Source organism: Eleutherodactylus coqui, chromosome 13 (genome assembly GCF_035609145.1).
Source record: "Eleutherodactylus coqui strain aEleCoq1 chromosome 13, aEleCoq1.hap1, whole genome shotgun sequence".
Taxonomy (NCBI): domain Eukaryota; kingdom Metazoa; phylum Chordata; class Amphibia; order Anura; family Eleutherodactylidae; genus Eleutherodactylus; species Eleutherodactylus coqui.
The window spans coordinates 111161209-111178153 of NC_089849.1; positions in this window are offsets into that span (position 1 = coordinate 111161209).

A 16945-nucleotide genomic window follows, 5' to 3' on the forward strand; every position below is an offset into this window, starting at 1 on the left:
GAGAACAGATGAGTGAGACTCTTCAATGACTGTGAGACACAAGGTCTCTGGTACAAACCATCTGCCCTCCGGTACCCTCGATGGAGCGTCCTGCAGACAATCCCATAGATGAGGAACGAGATCAGACTCTACAGCTGCCACTATCACCCCAGATGCCAAGATATTCTCGGGAGCCACTGTCTCACTTTCTGGCGAACCGAAACTTCTCCCCTGGAATATATGTAATGACGAGGTTAAACCTGGCGAAAAACAGCGCCCACCTGGCCTGACGAGCTGTGAGTCTCTCAGCATTGGCGAGATATACCAAGTTTTTATGATCAGTATACACGATAATGGGATGCCTTGCCCCCTCAAAATGGTGACGCCTCTCTTCTAGAGACAACTTAATCACCAATAACTCACGATTACCCACGTCGTAGTTACATTCCGCCGAACTGAACTTCCGCGAGAGAAACGCACGTGGACTATACCCAGATCTCCTGCTGACTTCCTGAGACAATACAGCCCCCGCCCCCACCTCAGACACATCGACCTCAATGAAGAACGGTCGCCGCGCGTCAGGCTGTACTAGTACCGGGGCAGCAGTAAGCTCCCTTTTGAGATGACTAAACGCCTCTAGGGCCTCTGGCGACCATCTTACCAAGTCAGCACCCTTCTTGGTAAGATCGGTCAGGGGCTGAGCAATAACAAAATAATTCTTAATGAATCTACGGTAAAAATTTGCGAAACCTAAAAACCGCTGGAGAGCTTTCAGGTTATCTGGTCTGACCCATTGGGAGATTGCTGCCAATTTATCAGACTCCATTTGAATCTCCATGGGTGAAATCGCATAAACAAGGAAGGACACTTGTTTAGTACCAAAAATGCATTTCTCCAGCTTGCCAAAAAGTTGGTACTCACACAAACGGGTCAGAACCAGCCTCAGCTACCGCACATGTGAATCCCAGTCTGGGGAGTACACCAGAATGTCATCGAGATATATGACCAAAAATACCCTTAGGAAGTCGTAGAAGACCATGTTCATAAATCCCTGGAACACAGCGGGGGCATTACAAAGTCCGAAAGGCATGACTAGACATTCAAAATGTCCGAATGAGGTGTTGAACGCGGTCTTTCACTCATCTCCCTTTCGGATGCAAATTAAATTGTAAGCCCCCCGTAAGTCCAATTTGGAAAACCGATGGGCCCCCACCACCTGATTCAATAAATCAAGGATCAGGGGCAAGGAGCACAGGTTCTTCACTGTAATTTTATCCAAAGCCCGATAATCCACACAAGGCCTCAATGTCCCATCCTTCTTCTCTACAAAGAAGAGACCTGCCCCGGCAGGGGACCTGGACAGCCTGATATGTCGTTTGGCCAGAGACTCTGAGATATAGGACATTCCCAGACAAATTGAAAATGGCTCCCTTTGGGATGGGTCTGTCGGGGATCAAATCAATACCACAGTCCCGCTCCCTATGGGGAGGCAACTTCTCAGACAGTTTCTTGGAGAATGTGTCATGAAAATCAGACAAGTACTCAGGGATAAGTATGGTATCCGCTGAACACATGGATATAGTAGCTAAGTGACTATGACAGGACAACCCCCAATGTGTCAATTCCCAGGTAGACCAATCAAATCAGGGATTGTTTAGTGCTAACCAAGGCATACCAAGCACTACATCAACGGACATCCTTTCCATTACCAAGAACGACAGATTCTCAGACTAGAGAACACCCACAGTGAACTGTAACATGGGAGTCCTCGATTCTACAACACCTGCAGACAGAGGGGTAGAATCAATACTAGTGAAGTGTATGGGAATCTTTAATGCCAGGAATTCAGTCATCAGAGGGCTGACAAAGCTTAAACTAATCAAATTGGCGGCAGCACCCGAATCAATAAAAGCTTGACCGGACCGAGTGAAATTCCGGAAGCCAATCTGACAAAACACCAACAACTTATGGTGTACCTGTGATCCAAGGTGATCCTCCCAAAAATTGCCTAGGATCTGAAGTTTTCTGCCAGTTCGGGCTGATGTTGTAGACACTTCTGTAGACAGGCGCTACACATTGTCCGGCTTTCCCACAATAGAGGCAGAGGCGATGAGTCATCCGGAACCGTCCCCGTTCCTCGGGACTTAGTTGGTCCACTTCCATAGGTTCAGCACCAGAGGTTGGCATGGGAGAAGTGGGAGTGGATTCATTGGACTCCCTAGCCTTACGTGCCTGACGTTCTTCCTTTCTAGATCTCAGCCTCCTGTCAGCTTTGACCGCCAATTCCATAGCATCATTGAGTGTCACGGGAACGGGATGAGAAATGAGTTGATCCTTGACAGTGTCAGAAAGAACCAACAAAAACACATCTTTAAGGTCGTTATCGTTCCAAGAGGTTTCACCTGCATACATTCTAAATTTAGAGCAATAGTCCTCTACCCACTGCTGCCCCTAACGTAGAGACATGAGGTGGGATACCGCCAACCCCGCACGGTCTGGCTCATCAAAAATACCCCCTCATTATTTGACTCAACTTTGACCCTGATTTTGGATATCCTTTGGTTCTGACATTTACTTTCTCAGTTCTTGGTATTGACGCCTCTTGGCTCTACCAGTTGGTAGTGGCCAGCGTAAAGACTGACTGTGGAAGTACAGTTTCTAAACAGGCGATTGCCCTGACACTATCATTACAACAATGTAATCAACTAATAACTGTCAACTACAGAGATTATCTACTCAGCGCCATATATGTAAACTAGTGGACATTGATAAGCACTATTGTTTTTTTAGGATATGCAATGGGCCTCTTCCTACAGGACAGTGTTTGAAGCTTGACATATGGTATGTCCACCACTATGGGAGGCAACATTTGTATTTCTCCTCTACCAATGCATTCATCAATATCGATAAATATACATAAAACGCATTTACCAAAATAGAGAACCACCACCCACGGATTGTTCTGCAGATGTTGACATTTCTCCATCAAGCCTATTTGCATGGAAATGTCTTTCTGTTTTCCTTTAACACAGAACATCTCTGCAGCAGAGTCTTTGGCTTTGTCTTAGAAAGTGCTATGTATGCAGTTGCTATAAAAAACCCCAAAAGCTCCGGAACTGAGCATGGAGATAAGATAATTTTGTAAACATTTTCACTTTTTGCTAAATATATTTCATATGCCAAGCATGTGTGTGAGTCTGTGTGTGTTCTGGGACTAATTCTTAAAGCTAGAAATAATATTTTCTTTCAGTTTACTACCAGACAGCTCGCCGACGTGCTAGTTTATGGTTGATGTCTTCTCCCAAGTACAATGAGGTCATGTTGGATCACATGGCTAGCTTGTAATGTCAACTACCAGTTCATCATCATAATTCCAGAATGCCTGACTCAATACCTCAGTGTCCTCTCTAGCGTTTGGCATGTATAATCCATAAAGACATGCCTGCAGTCTTGCTGAACATCACATGGTGCTTTATGTTCTATGTTGGTGGAGAAAATCCTCAATTTACTGAAATATGAGTCATAGATAACTATAGTAGGAAAGAGTTTGTGCCAAAATTCTGGGAAGTATCTGGTTTCTTGGCCCACAATTAGTTTTGACAATAGAGAAAAAAAAGATATCCTGGATGGAAGAGTCAGTGTTAAACAGTTTAGCAAATTTCACAACAATGAGTTTGAGTCATTGATTTTTTTTATTTTATGTTTCATAGAACAACTAACGTCTAAACATATCTACTGGATGGGTACATTAATACCATTAGGATTACATTTGGAGAGTTTCTCTATGTTCTAAGCAACAGTAAGCAAAGTTTTGAAACAGCAGTTTCTCTAAAGAAGGGGAATGTATCGTAAAATGCCCGCCATCTTGGATTGGCACTTGCCATGATTGGGTGCAGTATCTAATGAGCAGCCTGTCTTCAACAGGACCCCCTACAGGTAAGTTATGTCAAGGTATGAAAGGAGTGAACATATAATTGAAACACCGGATGGACAATCCACATGAGAATAATCAAGAGCAATTCAAGGTCAAAGTTAGCAAGGTCAGATATGGCAAACAGAGCAGGAACATTTAGGAGACAATTTCATTATTATATACATGTGAATACCACAACCAATCACTGACCTGAATTGGGTATGACTTTGGACCAATGAGGTAGGTGATTGGCTATAGCAGTCATGTGTATACTGACGTGTCACTGCTGCAATTTGTCAACAAAGATAGTGAGGAGGATGGAAACAGCATATTCTACCCCTCCTCTAATGTTTCAATACTCTAGACAACCACTTAAAAGACATTTATCAAATCTGACGTGTCACTTTATGAGGTGATGGCTTTGAATGACTTCTACTGCACATATCGAAGTGTTGCTGGGATTGTTTTTGTGACATTTTGTGTTATTGCACTTCATCATAGAGGTAAATTTTAGTAGATCAGTTTTGTGTTTCTATATCAAAAATACGAAATTTACAAGTTAGCAATTATCAAAATTTGAATTTTTCTGCTTATAAGACATATAGTGATACCACAAAAATAGTTAATACCGTGTTTCCCCAAAAATAAAGCAAATAGATGAAGCAGCAAATCACAATGAGGTAATTATTATGGGGGACTAGCCATCCAGATGTAAACTGGGAAGATTACACATGTGGATCTCAGGAAAGAAACAAGTCAATGTCAATAAGTAAAGAGAATTACCTTTTACAACTTGAGCAGGACCCAACTTGAAAGACAGCCATTTTGAACTTAATATTAACCAACAGTCCGGAGAGAATAACCGTGGTGCAGTTTGGGGTATACCTAGGAAATAGTGACCATTATAATAAATTTCCAATTGTCTTTCAATTAGAATGTTCTGTCAGGAAGCCAAAAAAATACTGAACTTCAGGATTGCAAAGTTCGATCAGCTTAGAGACCTTTCTGACTGGGACAAAGTCCTCAAAAAAATAAGAGTACAGACAATAGATGGGAATTTTTTAAAAGCATTTTAAATACTCATTGCGAGAGGTTCGTATCTTAAAAGGGTTAAGGATAGGAGAAAAACAATGCGGCTCAATAAAGACGTAAAAGGGGCAATAAACAACAAAATGAAAGCATTTACGCTACTAAAACAAGAAGACACTCAACAAGCTTTAAAAAGCTAATAGAAATAAATAAATAATATGAAAAGCCAATAAAAGCAGCAAAGGTGGAGACAGAGAGACGAATTGTCAAAGAGAGTAAAACTAACCCTAAACTGTTCTTGAATTAATTATATAAGCAGTAAAAAAAATTAAAACTGAAAAAGTTGGGCATTTAAAAGAAAAGAGGGAAGCCCTGTAAAGAAAGCAAATCTATTAACCCTTTGCAATCCAATTTTGGATTCAGGGTTTCCTAGGAGGAGTTGTCTTTCTGCCATTTTTAAATGGCGCCATCTGCTGGCTAGAGCCTGTACTGCAATATGTGACATGCTGGTGAGGTCCCTGACAACAGTGTCCAGAAATATACAGTAAGAATACCCTGTCGGACGTAATCTGACATCAGAGCTGTACAGCCTTCAATCAGAATGTTTTCAGACGTCAGACAGTGGATTGGAAAGGGTTAAACACTCTTTTTTCCAGTGTAAAATGTGATTTTCTCAGTAAAAGAAACAAAGCAATTTTGTAGATTTGATGTCTTTTAATGGTTATCAAAAGTGCTTGAGGAAGAACCCAAACTAGGTTCAAAAAATTTCTGTAACTTTGTCCCTTTTTGTTAGCAATTAGAAGGTATCCTATCTACAAGATCACTCTGCATTCAATGTCTAACCAAGGAAGAAGGAAAAAGATTACAATAGACAAATCGTCAGGTCCCAATGGCATACACCCCCGGGTACTAAGGGAATTAAGTAACATGATAGACCGGTGCTTCTAATATTTATGGACTCTATAGTGATGGGGTCTGTTCCACAGGATTGGCGTATAGCAAATGTGGTGTCAATATTCAAAGAAAGGTCAAAAAGTGAACGAGAAAACTAGAGGCCAATAAGATTAACTCCTATTGAGGGTAACAGGTTTGAAGGGTTTCTAACAGATGCTATCCTGGAGGACCTCAAGGGAAATAGCTGTATAACTCTTCATCAGCATGGCTTTCTGAGGGCTCGCTCCAGAGGAAAGTTCAAGACTGGATTAGAGGGAGTCATTAGATGTCATATATCTGGATTTTTCCAAAGCATTTGATACTGTGTTGCATAGAGGGTTGATATATAAGATGAGATGCTTGGTCTGGGTGAGATTATGTGTAAGTGGGTAAGTAACTGGTCAGTGATATAAAGCAGAGGGGGGTTATAAATGGTACACACTCTGATTGGGTCACTGTTACTAGTGGGGTATCACAGGGGTCTATATTAGGCCCCATTCTTTTTAATATGTCTACTAACAACCTTGTATGGGGATTGTACAGTAAGATCAATATTTGCTGATGATACAAAGCTATGTAAGGTAATTAATACAAGAGAGGACCGTATAGGACTGGAAAAGAATCAGAATAATCTGGAGGCTTGGGTAAAACAGTGACAAATGAGGTTTAACACTGATAAATGTAATGTTATGCACATGGGCAGGGAAAAGACATGTCACCATTACTTGCTAAATATGAAACCACTGGGAAATACCGACATGGAAAAGGACTTGGGGATTTTAGTTAAAGGGGTTGTACAAGAATTTCAAGTTATTCTCTATCCACAGACCTGAGACCCTTGCTGATCTGAAGAAAGGGGGTCCCGTGTTCCCCATTCTCTTCGCTAGGGGCTTATTGCATCCCCTGTAATGAAAGGCAGATCGAATGGAGCATTAGTTACGCTTGCATGACTAGCATTTCATTCACTTTCAATTGGACTGACAAAATAATCAAGTGGGTGCCACTTGGCTATCCCCGTCAGCTCCACTGAAGTGAATAGAGCGCTGACTACACATGCTCAGCCAGTGCTCCATTTAGAGTGTCACCACTGTGGGGGGAAGAAATGCCCCCCACAGTGATAGGAGAGTGGGACACATGAGTCCTGTTCTGTAGAACATCCGCATTGAAGGTCTTACGGTCTTCCAAGACCGGTGAATGTGCAGTTACATGGGGTTGAATCTGCCCACAGCAGGGTCAGGAGTACTGTGCATGCACTGGTCTGGAAAGACCGCAAATGTGTGAAGAGTAGAGATGAGCGAACGTACTCGTCCGAGCTTGATACTCGTTCGAGTATTAGCGTGTTCGAGATGCTCGTTACTCGTAACGAGTACCACGCGATGTTCGGGTTACTTTCACTTTCCTCTCTGAGACGTTAGCGCGCTTTTCTGGCCAATTGAAAGACAGGGAAGGCATTACAACTTCCCCCTGCGACGTTCAAGCCCTATACCACCCCCCTGCAGTGAGTGGCTGGGGAGATCAGGTGTCACCCGAGTATAAAAATCGGCCCCTCCCGCGGCTCGCCTCAGATGCGTTGTGAGATAGCTGAGGGACAGTGGTATCGTGTTGGAGCTGCTGTAGGGAGAGTGTTAGGAGTTAGTGTAGGCTTCAAGAACCCCAACGGTCCTTCTTAGGGCCACATCTAACCGTGTGCAGTAGTGTGGAGGCTGCTTTTAGCAGTGTTGCACTTTTTTTTTTTTGGTATATCGGCCGTGCAGAGCATTGCGCCCTGCAGTAATACTCCAGGGACAGAATTATGTAGGCAGGGCCAGAAGACATATATTATAGATTGAATATACGCAGTGTGGTCCTTTAGAAAAAAATATTTGGAAAAAATCTATTTGGCCTGCCTGTCACTCTGCTCAGTGTTCTGGGTCCGTGTCTGCTGGGGGTAGTATTTCTCCAAATAAATACGCAGCCAGCTAAGTGTTACAGCAGGCTTGCGCCAAATTATTTCCTGGGGTTCCGTAAAGGAAGTCAGCCTCCAACCACAGGCCAATAAGCGGCACATTTAATTACAGCGTTCTGTTTCTGCACTACTGCTAATACACCATGCTGAGGGGTAGGGGTAGGCCTATAGGACGTGGACGCGGGCGAGGACGCGGAGGCCCAAGTCAGGGTGTGGGCACAGGCCGAGCCACTGCGGTGGCCAGGGGTAGAGGCAGGGCCAGACCGAATAATCCACCAACTGTTTCCCAAAGCGCCCCCTTGTGCCATGCCACCCTGCAGAGGTCAAGGTGCTCTACGGTGTGGCAGTTTTTCACAGAGACGCCTGACGACCGACGAACAGTGGTGTGCAACCTTTGTTGCGCCAAAATCAGCTGGGGAGCCACCACCACCAGCATGCGCAGGCATATGATGGCCAAGCACCCCACAAGGTGGGATGAAGGCCATTCACTGCCTCCGGTTTGCACCACTGCCTCTCCCCCTGTGCCCCAACCTGCCACTGAAATCCAACCCCCCTCTCAGGACACAGGCACGACCGTCTCCTGGCCTGCACCCACACCCTCACCTCCGCTGTCCTCGGCCCCATCCAGCAATGTCTCAGCGTAGCGTCCAGACGTCACTAGCGCCACAGTTTGAGCACAAGCGCAAGTACGACGCCACGCACCCGCACGCTCAAGCGTTAAACGTGCACATTGCAAAATTGATCAGCCTAGAGATGCTGCCGTATAGGCTTGTGGAAACGGAGGCTTTCAAAAGCATGATGGCAGCGGCGGCCCCGTGCTACTCGGTTCCCAGTCGCCACTACTTTTCCCGATGTGCCGTCCCAGGCCTGCACGACCACATCTCCCGCAACATTGTACGCGCCCTCACCAACGCAGTTACTGCCAAGGTCCACTTAACAACAGACACGTGGACAAGCACAGGCGGGCAGGGCCACTATATCTCCCTGACGGCACATTGGGTGAATTTAGTGGAAGCTGGGACAGAGTCAGAGCCTGGGACCGCTCACGTCCTACCCACCCCCCGAATTGCGTGACCCAGCTCGGTGGTGGTATCTGCGGGGGTGTATGCTTCCTCCACTAAAGCACCCTCCTCCTCCTCCTCCAACGCAACCTCTGTCTCGCAACCAAGATGTGTCAGCAGCAGCACGTCGCCAGCAGTCGGTGTCACGCGGCGTGGCAGCACAGCGGTGGGCAAGCGTCAGCAGGCCGTGCTGAAACTACTCAGCTTAGGAGAGAAGAGCCACACGGCCCACGAACTGCTGCAGGGTCTGACAGAGCAGACCAACTGCTGGCTTGCGCCGCTGAGCCTCCAACCGGGCATGGTCGTGTGTGACAACGGCCGTAACCTGGTGGCGGCTCTGCAGCTCGGCAGCCTCACGCACGTGCCATGCCTGGCCCATGTCTTTAATTTGCTGGTTCAGCGCTTTCTGAAAAGCTACCCCCACTTGTCATACCTGCTCGGAAAGGTGCACCAGCTCTGCGCACATTTCTGCAAATCCCACACGCACGCTGCCACCCTGCGGACCCTGCAACATCGGTTTAATCTGCCAGTGCACCGACTGCTGTGCGACGTGCCCACACAGTGGATCTCTACGCTCCACATGTTGGCCAGACTCTATGAGCAGCGTAGAGCTATAGTGGAATACCAACTCCAACTTGCGCGGCGCAGTGGGAGTCCGCCTCCTCAATTATTTACAGAAGAGTGGGCCTGGTTGGCAGCCATGTGCCAGGTCCTTGGAAAATTTGAGGAGTCTACCCAGATGGTGAGCGGGGATGCTGCAATCATTAGCGTCACCATTCCTCTGCTATGCCTCTTGAGAAGTTCCCTGCAAAGCATAAAGGCAGACGCTTTTGAATCAGAAACGGAGGCGGGGGAAGACAGTATGTTGCTGGATAGTCAGAGCAACCTCATGTCTATATCTCAGCGCGTTGAGGAGAAGGGGGAGGAGCATAAGGAGGAGGGGGAAGAGACAGCTTGGCCCACTGCTGAGGGGACAGATGCTGCTTGCCTGTCATCCTTTCAGCATGTATGGCCAGAGGAGGAGGAGGAGGATCCTGAAAGTGATCTTCCGAGTGAGGACAGCCATGTGTTGCGTACAGGTACCCTGGCACACATGGCTGACTTCATGTTAGGATGCCTTTCTCGTGACCCTCGCGTTACACGCATTCTGGCCACTACGGATTGCTGGGTGTACACACTGCTCGATCCACGGTATAAGGAGAGCCTTTGCACTCTCATTCCCGAAGAGGAAATGGGTTCTATTCCACAAGGCGCTGGTGGACAAACTGATGGTAAACTTCCCATCCGACAGCGCTAGTGGCCGAAGGCGCACTGCCGAGGCCCAGGTAGCAGGGGAGGCGCAGAGATCAGGCAGCATGTACAGCGCAGGCAGGGGAACACTCTCTAAGGCCTTTGACAGCTTTATGGCTCCCCAGCAAGACTGTCACCGCTCCCCAGTCAAGGCTGAGTTGGCGGGAGCACTGTAAAAGGATGTTGAGGGAGTACGTAGCCGATTGCAGCACCGTCCTCGGTGACGCCTCTGCCCCCTACAACTACTGGGTGTTGAAGCTGGACACGTGGCTTGAACTCGCGCTGTATGCCCTGGAGGTGCTTGCTTGTCCTGCGGCTAGCGTCTTGTCATAGAGTGTGTTTAGTGTGGCTGGGGAAATCATCACGGATAAGCATACCCACCTGTCAACCGACAGTGCCGACAGGCTTACACTCATCAAGATGAACAAAGCCTGGATTTCCCCAGACTTCTCTTCTCCACCAGCGGACAGCAGCGATACCTAAGCAATACGTAGGCTGCACCCGCGGATGGAAGCATCGTTCTCTATCACCATCAAAAACGGGGACCTTTTTGCTTCATCAATCTGTGTATAATATTCATCCTCCTCCTCCTGCTCCTCCTCCTGAAACCTCACATAATCACGCCGAACGGGCAATTTTTCTTAGGCCCACAAGGCTCAGTCATATAATTTTTCTAAACAATTTTTATACGTTTCAATGCTCATTAAAGCGTTGAAACTTTCACCTCAACCAATTTTTATTGTAACTGGGCTGCCTCCAGGCCTAGTTACCAATTAAGCCACATTAACCAAAGCCATTAATGGGTTTCACCTGCCCTCTCGGTTGGGCATGGGCAATACATTAGTACTGTTGGTACACCAATTTTTGTGGGCCCTCGCCTACAGTGTAATCCAAAAAATTTTTGGCCCACCTGCATTACAGCTGACATAACATCAGTTGTGATGGGCAATGCAATGGGATATATTTATGTACCGCCGGTGGCTTCCTGGCACCCACCCATGCTGTGGGTCCACAGGGAGTTGTAAATGCATCTGTTTCCACTTCTAAAGAACCCCAGTCTGACTGGGGCATGCAGTGTGGGCCGAAGCCCACCTGCATTAAACATGACATTACTACCTCAGCTGTGTTGGGCAATGCAATGGGATATTTTTATGTACCGCCGGTGGGTTCCTGGCACCCACCCATGCTGTGGGTCCACAGGGAGTTGTAAATGCATCTGTTTCCACTTCTAAAGAACCCCAGTCTGACTGGGGCATGCAGTGTGGGCCGAAGCCCACCTGCATTAAACATGACATTACTACCTCAGCTGTGTTGGGCAATGCAATGGGATATTTTTATGTACCGCCGGTGGCTTCCTGGGACCCACCCATGCTGTGGGTCCACAGGGAGTTGTAAATGCATCTGTTTCCACTTCTAAAGAACCCCAGTCTGACTGGGGCATGCAGTGTGGGCCGAAGCCCACCTGCAATAAACATGACATTACTACCTCAGCTGTGTTGGGCAATGCAATGGGATATTTTTATGTACCGCCGGTGGCTTCCTGGGACCCACCCATGCTGTGGGTCCACAGGGAGTTGTAAATGCATCTGTTTCCACTTCTAAAGAACCCCAGTCTGACTGGGGCATGCAGTGTGGGCCGAAGCCCACCTGCATTAAACATGACATTACTACCTCAGCTGTGTTGGGCAATGCAATGGGATATTTTTATGTACCGCCGGTGGGTTCCAGGGAGCCACCCATGCTGTGGGTGCACACGGAATTCCCATTGCGGAGTTGTACCTGCCTGTGACTATATATAAAAAATGCGGTCTGACTGGGGCATGCAGACACCTTGACAGAATGAATAGTGTGTGGCAGATAGGTTCCCCATTGCTATGCCCACGTGTGCAGCTCCAGATGGAGGTGGCACAGGATTGGATTTCTCATTGCTTCTGTACAGCATTGTGGGCTATCGCCCCGCCCCTTTTAAAGAGGGTCGCTGCCTAGCCGTGCCAACCCTCTGCAGTGTGTGCCTGCTTTTCCTGTGGCAGACGCACTTATAAATAGACATGAGGGTGGCGTGGCATGAGGGCAGCTGAAGGCTGGGCAGGGACAGTTTGGTGTGCACTGTGGACACTGGGTCGTGGGGGGGGGGATTTGGCAGCATGTAACCCAGGAGAAGTGGCAGCGGAGTGTCATGCAGGCAGTGATTGTGCTTTGTTGGAGGTAGTGTGGTGCTTAGCTAAGGTATGCATTGCTAATGAGGGCTTTTCAGATGTAAAAGTTGTTGGGGGGGGGGCACTCTTGCTGCTATTGTGGCTTAATAGTGGGACCTGGGAACTTGAGATGCAGCCCAACATGTAGCCCCTCGCCTGCCCTATCCGTTTCTGTGTCGTTCCCATCACTTTCTTGAATTGCCCAGATTTTCACAAATGGAAACCTTAGCGAGCATCGGCGATATACAAAAATGCTCGGGTCGCCCATTGACTTCAATGGGGTTCGTTACTCGAAACGAACCCTCGAGCATCGCGAAAATTTCGTCTCGAGTAACGAGCACCCGAGCATTTTGGTGCTCGCTCATCTCTAGTGAAGAGCTATAGAAAGAAAAGACTGGTGGATAGGCGCAATTCTCCAGAAAAGATGGTGGAACGGTAGGATGTATTATCCATTAAAAAAACAGCCTAGGATAAGCATTTCGGGGACAACCCCTTCTTCAGGCAAGCTGGGTAAGACATCACTTCTGGGACTAAGGGATATGGGACCCAAAAGTGCTGGTAGTACCAGTGATGGAGCTGGAGACAGCAGGAGAAGTGGAGGTGATGTGCTATGCTTCAGATCACAAGACCTGAAGTTCTCTTCATACAGTGAACACCATCAAAAAAAATAAATGCCAGAATTCATTTTTTGTACATCCCGCCACCCAAAAAAAGAATGGAATAAAAAGTAATCAAAAAGTCTTATGGAGGTGAAAAGATGCCCATAAAAACTACGTCTTGTCCTTCAAAAAAGAAGCCCTGCAGGAGGCAGTACAGGAGACACATGTTTGGTTGCCAAGGTACCTAGCACGCGACGCGGGGCAACACCCACCGCGTCCCTGGCAACCCGGCGGCGAGGCGGAGCCCGGCGGCCAGGGGAGGTGACGAGGACCGGGGCCCCCCTGCGCTGCACAGAAGCCGCACGTGTGACAGGACCGGCGGTGCGGGCATGACGGACCCGCGAACCACCAGTCCTTACAGTACCCCCCCTTCTACGGGGGGACACTGGACCCCCACGGCCCGGAGCAGGCTTGAGGGGAAAGGCTCTGTGGAACCGTCGAACCAATAGGGGTGCATGTACGTCCCGGGCAGGAATCCATGTACGGTCCTCAGGGCCAAAACCCTTCCAATGTACAAGATATTGCAAAATACCTCTCACACACCGAGCATCAATCAAACGCTCTACCTCATACTCCAGTTCCCCCTGTACAAGAGTAGGAGAGGGCGGGCTCTGGGCGGGCAGAACTGGGGTTACATATCTCTTCAGCAGCCCCTTGTGGAAGACGTCATGAATCTTCCACGACTGCGGAAGAGATAGTCTGTACGCGACAGGATTGATCACCTGGGAGATGGTGAACGGACCAACAAAGCGGGGAGCCAGCTTTAGGGATGGAACCTTGAGTCTCAAATTTTTTGAGGCCAGCAATACCTACTCCCCAACCACGAATGGTGCAGAGATCGTGCGTCTTTTATTTGCTTGACCAAGAAGTTTATCCTGGGAACCCTGAAGGTTCTTACGAACCTGGGCCCAAACTGTGCACAGTTCATTAATGGCAGAGTCCACAGACGGCGTGTCAGAAACTGAGGGCGCAGAAAAAGAAAATAGAGGATGGAAACCATAATTACAAAAGAACGGCGACACATGAGAAGACGAATTTACATGGTTGTTAATGGCAAACTCGGCGAGAGGTAGGAAGTTAACCCACAGATGTTGATTGTCAGAAACGAACAGTCGCAGGTATGGGATTAATTCTTGATTCATCCTCTCAGTTTGCCTGTGTGACTCGGGATGAAAAGCAGACGAAAAGGACAAACCAATGTTCAATTTCCTGCAGAAAGCTCGCCAGAAGCGAGCGACAAACTGTACACCTCGATCTGAGACCATGTCCTCAGGAACCCCATGCAACCGCACCACCTCCTTAATAAACATGTCAGATAACAGTTTGGCGTTTGGTAACTTGCTCAGAGGAACGAAATGTGCCATTTTGGAGAACCGATCTACAATGACCCAAATGACCGTATTTTCCTGTGACGGCGGCAAATCTGTGATGAAGTCCATGGACAGGTGTGTCCAGGGCCTGGATGGAATGGGCAAGGGAAGAAGAGGCCCCTCAGGACGTCTCCTGACACTCTTCCCCCTGGCGTACACCGGACAAGCAGTGACAAACGCCCGAGCATCCCTACTCATATGAGGCCACCAATAAGTTCTGGAAAGTAATTCCTGAGTTCCCCGGATACCAGGGTGCCCCGCAAGGACCGAGGCATGCGTCTCTTCTAGCACCTTCAACCTTAATGGTAAGGGAACAAAGAGTTTGCCTTCTGGAAGTGCTTTGGGAGCTGATAGCTGTGCGGCCTGAATTAGCAGCGAGAGGTCAGAGGAGACAGCTGCGAGAACCACCCCAGGGGAAAGGATAGTCTCAGGCTCCGACTTGGGAGGTTCCGGAATACCAAAACTCCTAGATAGGGCATCTGCCTTAACATTCTTTGAATCGGGTCGGTAAGTAACCAGAAAATTAAAATGAGAAAAGAAAAGAGCCCAACGAGCATTCAACCTTTTAGCAGAATCTAAATATATAAGGTTCTTATGGTCTGTGAGTACCATGATCTGATGGCGTGCTCCCTTCAAAAAATGCCTCCACTCCTCGAACGCCCATTTTATAGCAAGTAACTCACGATTGCCTATATCATAATTTTGTTCAGTAGGGGAAAATTTTCTAGAAAAGTAAGCGCACGGTCTAAGATTTATGAGTGTGGATGGCCCCTGAGAAAGTACCGCCCCTACTCCAAACTCAGAGGCATCCACCTCCACCACAAACGGGCACGACAGGTCGGGTTGGACAAGCACGGGTGCGGAGGAAAAGGCAGCTTTCAGGGTAGCAAAGGCCGCCAGCGCATCTGGAGACCAGGTACTGACCTCTGCCCCTTTCCTGGTGAGATCCGTTAAGGGTTTAGCCACCATAGAAAAGTTCTTAATGAACTTCCGGTAATAATTAGCGAAGCCCAAGAAGCGCTGGAGGGCCTTTAGGGTGACTGGTTGGGCCCACTCTGTGATGGCTTTTACCTTCCCCGAATCCATCTGGATATCCCATGGAGTAATGATATACCCTAAAAAGGTTATCTTCTGCACCCCAAAAACACATTTTTCAAGCTTAGCAAACAGCTGGTTAGCCCTGAGTCGAGTCAGGACCGTTTGAACATGTACCTGGTGTGTCTCCCAGTCGGAGGAAAAGATCAGAATATCATCTAGATACACTACGACGAACACCCCCATGATGTCCTGAAAAACTGGGTTCATGAACCCTTGAAATATAGCAGGGGCGTTACACAACCCAAAAGGCATGACCAGGTACTCAAAGTGACCGAGGGGCGTTTTGAATGCTGTCTTCCACTCATCCCCCTCCTGAATACGAATGAGGTTGTAAGCTCCCCTTAGGTCGAGTTTAGAGAACCACTGGGCACCGGTGACCTGGTTGAGGAGGTCAGGGATGAGCGGAAGGGCGTACTGGTTCCTGACAGTGATTTTGTTTAGCTCCCTGTAATCAATACAGGGTCTGAGACCCCCATCCTTTTTCTCCACAAAGAAGAAACCAGCCCCTACTGGAGACTCGGAGGGCCGGATGTGCCCCCGGGACAAACTATCCTGGATATACTCCTTCATAGACTCCCTCTCAGGAACCGTAACATTATAGATGCGACCTTTAGGAAGTTTGGCCCCTGGAATCAACTCTATCTTACAATCCCATTCTCTATGGGGAGGTAAGGCTTCTGATAGCTGTTTAGAAAAGACGTCCGCAAACTCAGAGAGGTAGTCAGGTAGTTCAACTCCCTCGCAGGTGGAGACACCCACCCCCACTGGGCGCACGTGGCTGTCACAGCGAGAACCCCACTTGACCAGTTCCAACGTGTCCCAGTTAATTACAGGGTTGTGCTCCCTTAGCCAGGGTAGCCCCAGCACAACATCCACAGACAGGTTCTTCATAACCAAAAATGTACAGGACTCCGTATGTAAGGCCCCAATAGTGAACTGTAACTCCGGGGTAACCAGATTTACAAGACCAGCCTGCAAGGGAGTAGAGTCGACACCAGAGACCCGGATAGGGGGGTCAACACGGAAAAAATACTCAGACAGTTTAGCAACAAAATCGAAATTAACAAAATTAGCAGCAGCTCCAGAATCAAGAAATGCTTGCCCAGCACGGTAGAAAGACCGGAATTCTAAGGTGCAGGGCAGCAACATTTTAGACCTTACAGGGAGTACCTTAGCTCCTAGACAGTCCTCCCGACAACTGCCTAGGAGCGGAAGTTTTCCTGACTGTGGCTTTTTCTCGCAGGTCCCAATACGATGACCTGGCTCCCCACAGTAGAGGCAGAGGTTCATCCTGAGACGATATTCCCGACGTTGCTTCGGGGTCATGGTTCCCAGCTCCATGGGTTCTGTGGAGGGAGGGGTTAAGGTCGGAACCACCGAGGATGTAGACATACGGACAGGGCTGGTCCGAGTCGAGCGTCTGGCCCTCAAGCGTCGGTCAGCCCGGATGGCCAGAGACATGGCTTGCTCCAA